The sequence below is a fragment of the Mauremys reevesii genome, linkage group 11 (assembly GCF_016161935.1).
Source record: "Mauremys reevesii isolate NIE-2019 linkage group 11, ASM1616193v1, whole genome shotgun sequence".
In the NCBI taxonomy this organism is placed as follows: domain Eukaryota; kingdom Metazoa; phylum Chordata; order Testudines; family Geoemydidae; genus Mauremys; species Mauremys reevesii.
In genome coordinates, this window is record NC_052633.1 from 61,595,888 (window position 1) to 61,606,639 (window position 10,752).

The window sequence follows — 10,752 nt, forward strand, 5'->3', positions numbered from 1 at the left end:
GTACGATGAAATGGAGGCAATCCAGGGCCTTTCTCCAGATAGGAATGAGGGTTAAATAGGAGGAAAAGCAGCAACTAGCCATGGAGATCCAGGAGAGGGGAAAAAAGCAGCAAATCATCCTTGGACTAGAGTTCTATAACATAGCCTACAGTGAACTACAGCTGTAAATATTCTCCCTGTCAGAGCCATGCTGCTGGGCTCACCCTGATGACTGACTGGTCTTTGGAACCTCTTGCAAGGGACTAATTAGAAACTCTGGAGATTCCATTGGGTGAAGGGGAAGCATGTAGTTATGGTGGTTTTTCCAACATGTGGCCAAGAAGAGCTTTGTAGGGGATAATCTGGCTTTTTTGAGAGGTTTGTTCATTGGAATTAATTCATCCAACAACCTCCTCCCCCCAAAAATACATAAATTGCTCACAGTTCGTGGAATTGATTAAATGCTTGGGTTAGGAGGTTTTGAGGTTTTTTGATCTGTGTTGTTAATCTCTCATGTTAAGAAGTGCCTGGATTTCAGTGAGTTATGTTGACTAATCTCTGCACCGAGCATGGTATGTTTCAGAAAGATAGCAACATTATGTGCCACACTGCAAGGAGTTAAAGTATTCTTCATCTGTTAAATGTTGTAACAAGCATTGCTTTACAGTTAGTGGTAGCATATAACTTTACACTAACAATGTAACTGAAAGTTTTACCACCTCTCCCCCTTCCATCAGAAACGATAGATGCAGAAACGATAAGGCTTTGTTTTAAGTTATACACAACAATTAATGTATTCTTGTCAGGTGCCGGGATATATTGGTGTTAATCATTTATTATTCTTGGCCTGAGTACATTTCTTTAAACTATACTGGAAAAGCAGCTCATAGATAAGGTTATACTACAAATGATTAGGGTAAGCAATTACCACATATGATACAGGTAGTTACTGTTACTTAATTAGCTTCCTACAGTTCCATCAGTGAATTTAAAAAAGTTAACTTAAGAGTTAAAGCTATTTTAATTAATAATACTTGAGTATTTAGAAACATGCAAGTAATTATTCTTCTTTGACCCCAATAAATGTTTCAACCGCTTGTAAGTTTTAAACTTTTCGTCTGGGATTTACTTCAGACTTAAGGAGGGGTTCTGATCGCCGAGTCGGCTCTGGCTGAGAAGGGGCTGGCATGGGTTGATGACCTGGTGTCCCCAGTCCCCACGCCCTGGGCCAGGCTGGTGGTGGCATTTGCAGGCCGTGATCACCAGGAGAGAAGCAGGGGATGTTGTCTGTTTGTCTGTCTGGGCAAGCCGGGCTGGGAGAAATGCCCTTCCCTGCCCGTGCTGTGTGCGCGAGCTGGAGGCCAGGTCTTCAGTGAGCTGCATGCCCTGCGCTTTAAGGGCAGGGCTCCCCACCCTCCCAGGCTGGGCCAGGCTGAGCCCCCATCTGAGTGGCACGGGGAGGGAGGTGAAATGGGAACTGGTGCTGTAAAGTTACCTCTGCCCCGGGGAGAAGTGCTGCCCCACATGGGATCCCTGGTTTAGGTTGTGGCTCTGGTGCTGGTCACACATGTCTCCAAGCCCCTGGTGCGGCTTCCCATGAAGATGGGGTGTTTCTGCAGCAGGCAGGTGGGCAGAGGCAGAGAGCAGAGAAGAGCATCAGTACTTCTGACCGGACACTCTCGACAGGCCCACTTTCAACCTGATTTTCCGGTTGAAAACCAGACACATGGCAACCGTAGATGAAATTGAAGTAACTCTATTTAATTCAAGGGAGATACTCCATTTTTATCTCCGCATAAATCAGGTCAGAATATGGCCTTATTGATCTAGTAGTTAGTTCATATTATGTGCTACATAATTTGAAATAAATTATTCCATAAATATTAGTTATGATCAGAGTAATGGAGACCCTATTTTACAAGAGGATACTAAAGAGTTTGATTTGTTTAGCCTATCAAAACAAAGGTTCAGAGGGTCGATGACTGCTCTCTCTCAATGCATCAGGGAGGTAAATACTAGGGAGAGAGAAGAGCTATTTAAGCTAGAGGACAGTGTTGACAGAAGAACAAATGGGAATGAAGTAGCCATTAATAAAATTAGGTTGAAGATTGGAAGGTTTCTAACCATCAGAGGAACATCCTGTCAATTAAGAGTAGTTGGTGCAAAGGGCCAGATCCACAAATGAATTTAGGTTCTTAACTCCCCACTTTAGGCACCTAGGACCAAATTGTAAGTGCCACTGAGAACCTCAAAACCCCTTCTCAGATGGTACCTACAGGGTTAGGCACCTAAAATCTATCAGTGCTTAAATTTTCACTGTAAAAGTCTTCTAGGCATCTAAGTTTTTGGCTCTAGGCACACGCATAATGCCTCATTCTAGCTATCCAGATACCTAGCTCATGCCTAAGCCCCAGCAGGATCCTCAAACCAGGGGAAGATGGATGTTCCCCTGCCTACCTCACCTGCAGAACCTGACCTGGTAGTCATGCCTGTTGGATTGGACCCCACTGAGAATCCAGCCAAAGGAGAAGGTGTCTCCCTTATCACTTTAAGCCCCGTGGCTCAAGCATTTACACAGGACATAAGAGACCCAGGTTCACTTCCTCACTGCCTGACAAGGAGCGAGGATTTGGACAGAGGCTTCACACCTTAAGCACTGTCCTGTGGGATGTGGATGTCTCAATTTCTCCTGTTAAATCTGTTCCCTGCATGTAAATTGCTATTGGAGCAAGGGGCTAGACTCTGGGTCTCCCACCTCAGAGGCGAGTGCCATAACCACCAGCCTTATAGAATCATTCCCTCCCACCAATCTCTCTCTTGGCCAAAGACAATTTAAGTATTTACCCAATGCTTAATCCTGTGTTCCTGTGTCCTAAATAGGAGTGGATAGATCAACATATATATTCATAATTCTTTTAAATGTTTCACCTTGTTGTGAAGGAATGCCTATATGATTTAGCCTGGTATTTCAGCCAGCATGATCTTTTGGTGTGTTTTGGATGCCTGCCTTCTATAATTTCCAGTTAGAACTATATTGTAGTAGTTGTCAGGGTTCAAGCTGGAGGGTTTGGAAACTGGTTAGAGGACACTAGGGTGTTTGACACCTGGTTGGCAGTTAAGGATTTAGGAAAAAGCAAATTGTCTAGGTGGCACCTGCCTCCATCAGCACTAATTCAGTTTCAGCAGTTTTCCTGATATGGACATATTATTAGAATGGGTGACCAACAAATTCTGAAGCACATGTGCCAGGAATGCCACAGTAGGGCCAGAACATAAGAATGGCCATACTGGGTCAGACCAAAGGTCCACCCCGCCCAGTATCCTGTCTACAGACAGTGACCAATGCCAGGTGTCCCAGAGGGAGTGAACCTAACAGGTAACGATCAAGTGATCTCTCTCCTGCCATCCATCTCCACCCTCTGACAAACAGAGGCTAGGGACACCATTCCTTACCCATCTCGGCTAATAGCCATTAATGGACTTAACCTCCATGAATTTATCCAGTTCTCTTTTAAACCCTGTTATAGTCCTCGCCTTCACAATCTCCTCAGGCAAGGAGTTCCACAGGTTTACTGTACGCTGTGGTGAAGAACTTCCTTTTATTTGTTTTAAACCTGCTGCCCATTGATTTCATTTAGTAGCCCCTAGTTCTTGCATTATGGGAATAAGTAAATAACTTTTCTTTATTCACTTTCTCCACACCACTCATGATTTTATATACCTCTATCAGATCCCCCCTTAGTCTCCTCTTTTCCAAGTTGAAAAATCCTAGCCTCTTTAATCTGTCCTCAGATGGGACCCATTCCAACCCCCTAATCATTTTAGTTGCCCTTCTCTGAACCTTTTCTAATGCCAGTATATCTTTTTTGAGATGAGGAGACCACAGCTGTACGCAGTATTCAAGATGTGGGCATGTCATTGATTTATATAAGGGCAATAAGATATTCTCCGTCTTATTCTCTATCCCTTTTTAATTATTCCTAACACCCTGTTTGCTTTTTTGACTGCCGCTGCACACTGTGTGGCTGTCTTCAGAGAACTATCCACGATGACTCCAAGATCTCTTTCCTGGTTGGTTGTAGCTAAATTAGTCCCCATCATATTGTATGTATAGTTGGGGTTATCTTTTCCAATTTGCCATTGTGTTGCCCAATCGCTTAGTTTTGTGAGATCTTTTTGAAGTTCTTCACAATGTCCTTTGGTCTTAACTATCTAGAGCAGTTTAGTATCATCTGCAAACTTTGCCACCTCACTGTTTACCCCTTTCTCCAGATCATTTATGAATAAGTTGAATAGGATTGGTCCTAGGACTGACCCTTGGGGAACACCACTAGTTACTCGTCTCCATTCTGAAAATGTACTGTTTATTCCTACCCTTTGTTCCATCTTTCTAACCAGAAAGGATCCATGATTTAATCCATGAAAGGATCTTCCCTCTTATCCCATGACAATTTGGGATAATCGCGTGGGAGTCAAAAGCTTCAGTGGTACAACAAGTGATGGTCATAACTGAATATGAAACCCAACCACTTTAAGCACCTTGCTAGAGATTGAGCTGGCATGAAAACCACATCCCTTTGGGATTTATCAAGATAATGTTGATATTATCTGATGTTTCTGCTAAAATGATCAGCTATAAAGTAGTTAACAACAATAGCAAAAACAATCTCGATATTAAGACTGTCATCTTTACATTTCAAATGAGGTGACTGAGTTATTCCAGTTTTAAACTGATATTATTGAGGGCAAAACTTGGCCATTTGTCTTTATACATGTCTTCAGGTTTTGCTATGTGCTTAACAAAGAATAACTCTTTGTAATAGCGGAATGCCACCTGATTTATGTGGTAACCACTTACAAATTTCTCTGGTGCATTTAGGTCCTGATCCAGAAAATCAAGTAAGGACATGCAATTTAATGTATGTGAGTAGTTCCACTGTCTTCAGCTGGACCACTTATTGGCTTTATTAGATTGGGACGAGTTCAGGAAGTCTAGTGAAACAACAAAGTCCACAAATACCTGTGGATTTATTGAACACAAAGGAGAGACTTGTAAACTGGTACTTCTGGAAATGATGGCAAGAAACATAAAATTTCCCCACATGCTTCTTCATTCAGGTATCTCCAGTGACATTTCTCCTATTGATGTCCTCCTGAGCACTTTGCCATCTGGTGCCTGGATAATGCTGTAATGGAAACACATGCTGAGCTGAAAAGTTGCTTTATTACCCACTTTACTGTGCCACTGTAATTTGGGTGATATACTACAACTTGTCACCTTCCCCTTGTAATTATCAGTCAGTTCCCCCGCCCCCAAATAACTTGTACAGTAGGTTTATAATATGTAGTTGATTTAAATGCTTGTCCTCTCTCCATAGTCTCTATAATACCTCATCTGCCTTCAAATTGTTTGTTTGGTGCTGGTTTTTTGTGTACTTTTATTATTTTATCCTAGTCATATATTATAGCTGTGTTTTCTAGCATTGTTGACAGATCCTCAATCATAACATTTTCCATTGTAGACTTCTGTTTTTAGAGTTTTAACCTGAATGTGCAAATTCTGTGTGGGCTAAAATTTGATATAGATAATCTCGGCCTATGAGAACAGAAAAAGTCCGGTAAGTAGAGAAACAAACCAAACCAAAGAACTAGCTATGGTCTGAATTTTCAAAATCTTGGATCCATCAATTTCTGACTGTTAAAATTGAGACAATGGGTGAATTCTGGATCATGAAGTTGCAGAAGTTTGCAGGAGAGCAAGGAGTACACCATGACATGGGGATTGCCAACTACAGGCTGATTTGGATGGAGAGAGGTGGCCTGCGTTAGCATCATGTTTTCTTCACTCTGCAGCATCTAAAGTAGTGACTTGAGGTTGTGATGTACAGGACACTGGTGATTCACTTGAGTGGAAATGATCTGGTGCACTCTCATACAATGTATGAAAGCTAATTTGGATCACATCAGAGATTTGTGTCCAAGAGCAGTGTTAGTTTTCTCTGATTTTGTGTGTCTGAATAATTGCTACCGTGACAATATGAAAGCTATTAAGAAGTGTTGGAAGAGCATTAATCAGAAAATTGGAGGGGTGACCAGAAAATGTGCATTGTATGGGCACAGAAACATTATAAGCTCTGACACATCTGTTTCTCGATGGGATACACCTATTGGACAGGGGTCAGATGATTGTTCTCTCAAACATAAAACGGTCGGTATTTTGGTGTGAATTCTCGTACTGGTCCTGCGCAAATTCTACCCTCCAACCATTCTGAAACATGAGCAGGAACACCATTCCACTGTAACATAGCAGTTCGTCACTCCCGGCACCATTTGTTAGTTGGGTTATTGGAAGGCAAAAGTAATGGCAATAGACATCTTTTGTATTCCAGGGAATGAGAATTTCAGGCACATGCATTCTCTGCTTGAGGTGGGAGGAGGCAGGGTCTGGGTACTGTAGCACAGAGGAGGCCAAGTTGGAGGGAGAAACACAGTGAATGGGTCTGGGGCATGGCTGGGGAGGTGTCCTGAAGTAGGGCTGGTGAAGCCCAGCTTTTGTGTGTGTTGGGGGGTGGACTGGCTGGGCAGGCACGCAAATTGCAGGACATAGCTACCGTTGCCTAAATGACTACTAACTCTTACCCAAACCATATCTTTTCCTGTTTGATAAAAGCTAGGAAATTCAATGGTGAAAACTCCAACATAAGGTTGCTTGGTGGTATGTCATCCCCTCACATAATGCTGAGTTGACCAAAACTAAAATTTCTCAAAACCAGGCAATGCACACTTAAGGTTACCTGAGCAACCTTAACTCTACTCTCTTTCAGCAATGCCCCAATATGCCCTGTTAACGCTCATACCTGTTAACTCTGTATGCCCCAAGGCACCTGGTATTCACTTTCTACATACCACTCTAGTAATCTTTGTACAAAATATGCCTTGTGAGGTATTGTTTGAAAACTAATAACTTGCTGTCAAGAATATGGCAAAATGTATGTAGCAACAGTATATGTAAAGTTATGATTTCCCCCAGTATGATGATGTTAGCACATGTTCAAAACCAGACAGCCCTGCCTAGACACAACTTGTTAAGCAGGCCTAACTTAAACCAAGAAACATGTGTTTACCTTAATTTACATGTAAACAGTCCTCAGGAAAAACAGAGGGAGGAGATGGCAGGAAACAAAACAACTTTCACCTAAGAAGACAACGGCACCAGCATCTTGGTCAATCTCTTCCAGAGGCTCAAAAGAAAGGGTCAGTCACCCTCTTGCTGGAAGACAGTGGGTGAGAGACCATCTTCAACAAAGCCTTGAACCAAAACGTGCTAGATTGTTTTAGATCTGTAGATGGATGTATTCACTTTTACTTGCTCATGACCATTTCCAGCTTTATCCTGTATACTTGAGTTCACTTAAAATACTCTTTGTTAATAAACTTGTTTTATTTTTAATCTACCAATCCAGTGTTTTGTGTAAACTGAACTGTTTGGTAACTTCAACTAAAGTAACTGTTGAATATTGACTCTTTACAGGGACAGCAAACCTTAATACCAGACCTGTCTAGGAGAGGGCAGAACAGTGCAGCATGTGACTAGCGTGTTTCTGACAGGCTGCTGGGGTCAGATCTGCTGGACCAGAGCTGCAGCTACACACACACTCAGGGTGTGACCTGCATGCTGGCAGGCTGGTTGTGAGTGTCCCAAGTTGGGAGCTACAGCAGCAAAGTATTGTGAGACACTCAGGGTTACAGGTCAGGCAGTGATACAACCCCTCACAGGTCTGGATTGCAGAAGGTGACACTCCCTTAGCACCACAATTTCTGAAATGTACAAGATCTTCCCCTCTTATGGGCCAATTCACTTAACACAATTGAAGGGCAAAAAAAAAAAAAAGATGGTTGTGCACCTTCTCTGTTTCTCTGGAGCTGGCAGTAGCCAATGGGAATTACTGGGATACACTCCCAGTGCAGTCTGTGTGTTAGGAGGACCTACACTAAATGGTGAAGGCAGTAGCTAGCCCTGCTTGGTAAATATGTGTTTGTGGTATGAGAACTGTGGGTTACTTAGGTGTGCAACAGAGCTGTGATTACAGTAGGATAAGATCTGTTTTGCACCCTCCAATGTGTGTGAGCAAAGGAAAGAGCTGCATGTGTACCTAAAGGATCCACATGCATCACTGAAATTCAGAATTGTGTACATTATATGATTAGCAGGGAAAAGTGATTGTATTTCAAAGGGCAATAGCAAACTGGGATATGAGAGTTGCCTAAGCATTTATTATCTGCATGCACTCCAGGATAAAGTGAGTGTTTTGTGTCAGGCGTAGCTGTACTGCTTGGTGTGTTTGTGAGATCTATGGATTACTCTGAGGTATGTGACAGAGTTGTGATCATGAAATGAAGAGATCTGTTTTTCACCCTCTTGTGTGAGGAAAGAGGAGGTGCCTGTGAACCTGCAGGATGCAACATTTCCATACAGAATTGTATGGGTTATTTCCATAACAGGGCACAGGGTTTTTATTAGAAAGGATATTGTCAGCAATGAGGTGGAATAATAGAGAATTCTAGTGCATTAAATGAGGGTTAAATCGAAGTGCAGGCTGAAATGGCATCCTGTAAACATAAGGGAGTTGTAAAATGCTGGGAAAGTTTTCTTATACTGTAAACATGTGGTATTCTTTCTGAGGAGCTGGCAATGTGTGAGAGTGTATCTGGAACCTCCAGAATCTTATAGTGCCACGGGCCAGTGTGAGGATGTGCATACTGAGTCACTGCTTGAAGGTAGAGGGAAGGTGGCATGGACAACTCCCTCCCCGCTTTGTCCTTTAATAGTGTTAAATGGAATCCTGTGGGTGAGAGTGAATGAGTTGTAAAAGGAGGGGAAGTGAATGTACATTTCAGGAACTGTGGGGTTTGCAGAGTAAAGGTAAGGTATGTGTGTTAACAGGGTGCTGAAAGAGCAAATTGAAGGATGCATGAGCAAACCGAATTGCATTTCCTGGTTTTCAGAAATTTGAGTTTTGCTTAACTCAGTGTTCTGCAAGGGAATGATATACCACCAAGCTACCTTAACACGCAGTAAATGTAGTTTTTGGCCATTGAATTGTTACATCTCTGTACTACACTGAATCCAATGAGGCACCAACAGTGACTAGGGTTTTGAGGCACTGCTGAACTACAAATCATAAATAAAATATTTATAATTTACACTGTAACCTCAAATTTTGATACTTTTTTTGCAGCCAAAACATATTTCCTTTTCACATCTAATTGCTCTCTGCTGTCCTCTTTCTCTTTTAGTATTAAGAATAGCATCTGCAAAGAGTAGAAGTACAATGACAATCAATAAATCCCCAGGCTATGGGGCATCAGTGAATAACAGATGCAGTTAGCACAATATCATCCCATGATACAGTGCATTATGGGTTTGGCTTTTCTCTGAAGCATCTGACATCAGCCACTGTTGAAACACACTATTGGTCCAGAAGTACTATTGGTATGATCTAGTACAGTGGTAGGCAACCTATGGCACGTGTGCCAAAGGTGGCATGCAAGCTGATTTTCAGTGGCATTCACACTGCTGGGGTCCTAGACACTGGTCCGGGGAGCTCTGCATTTTAATTTAATTTTAAATGAAGCTTCTTAAATATTTTAAAAACCTTGTTTAATTAAACTATTGTTGTGTATATAAAGTAATCTATTATAGACTAATGGAAAGAGACCTTCTAAAAACATTAAAATGTATTATTGGCACGCAAAACCTTAAATTAGAGTAAACAAATGAAGACTTGGCACACCACTTCTGAAAGGTTGCCGACCCCTGATCTAGTATAACACTAATAATGGATTGGGTTATCCCCTCTCATGGAAATGCTCACAGGGAGGGAAATCTTTGCCCTCACCTTTTTCCCTGCAGAATGGGCTTCAGGGCTGACCCACAAACCTAGAGGACCACCCTGAACACCACACCCTTGGTCCCTGGTAGTCCATTGTACTGGAGACTTTTGGCTTCAGTTGCCCCTAGGCTGCCTGGGAGGAAGGGGATCCACAGAAATAACAGCCTGTGGACCAACCCCCTCTCCACTGGGTGTGGGGAGGTGGCTTTTCTGCTTAACCTACCTAGGACCAGAAGGGAACAAAAATGTGTTTTCACCCCCTCTTCCTTCATGGAGTCAAACCTCCGGAGAGGCTTCTACAGGATTGTGGGGCAGGGGGAGAATCTGCACCACATATAATTATTCTTTCTGCTTTTATAGTGGCTTACATCTGAGGATCTCAAGATGTTGTACTCACCTAAATTAACTTAAGCCTTGAAATTTCTTGAGGCAATAGCTGTGCACCCATCACAGAAAACCATCCAAGGAACCTTAAATTTATACTGCAAGACTTGTTAGTCACTCAGAGTAAATTAAAAAGTTCTACCAAAACAATCTACAGTGAAGAAACTGTTCATATTTCTATTTAACAAACCTCATATATTCTAAAAACAAGTACCAAAAACCCTTCTCAAAACAAGAGCAGCAATGATTAGCTTTGCTGCATTTGTACCTTGACAATAACATACCGGATGTTTTATTTGCTCTATTATATATAACAGACATTCCATTTGGATTATAAAACAGCATGACGAATGAATCTGAGTGTATCGATTAGGCTTCTACACCGGTCAGCAATCATTTTGTTTTCTTAGCTTTTATGCCCAAAGAGTGGGAATGAAAACATGGTTTAATTAGAATGTGAAGAAGTGTCCCCTTCAATCAACATCTAATAACAATG

At 42.0% G+C, this 10,752-nt stretch overlaps 1 long non-coding RNA gene across 1 annotated transcript; it reads right to left on the reverse strand.

The window, feature by feature from the left end:
- Window positions 1–1,524: 1,524 nt before the first annotated feature.
- LOC120374387 lies at window positions 1,525–10,355 on the reverse strand. The gene is made up of 3 exons (XR_005586066.1): window positions 10,270–10,355; window positions 5,000–5,165; window positions 1,525–1,592 (listed from the first exon to the last, which is right to left on the reverse strand). It is a non-coding gene; the product is annotated as an uncharacterized LOC120374387 (long non-coding RNA).
- Window positions 10,356–10,752: the final 397 nt, after the last annotated feature.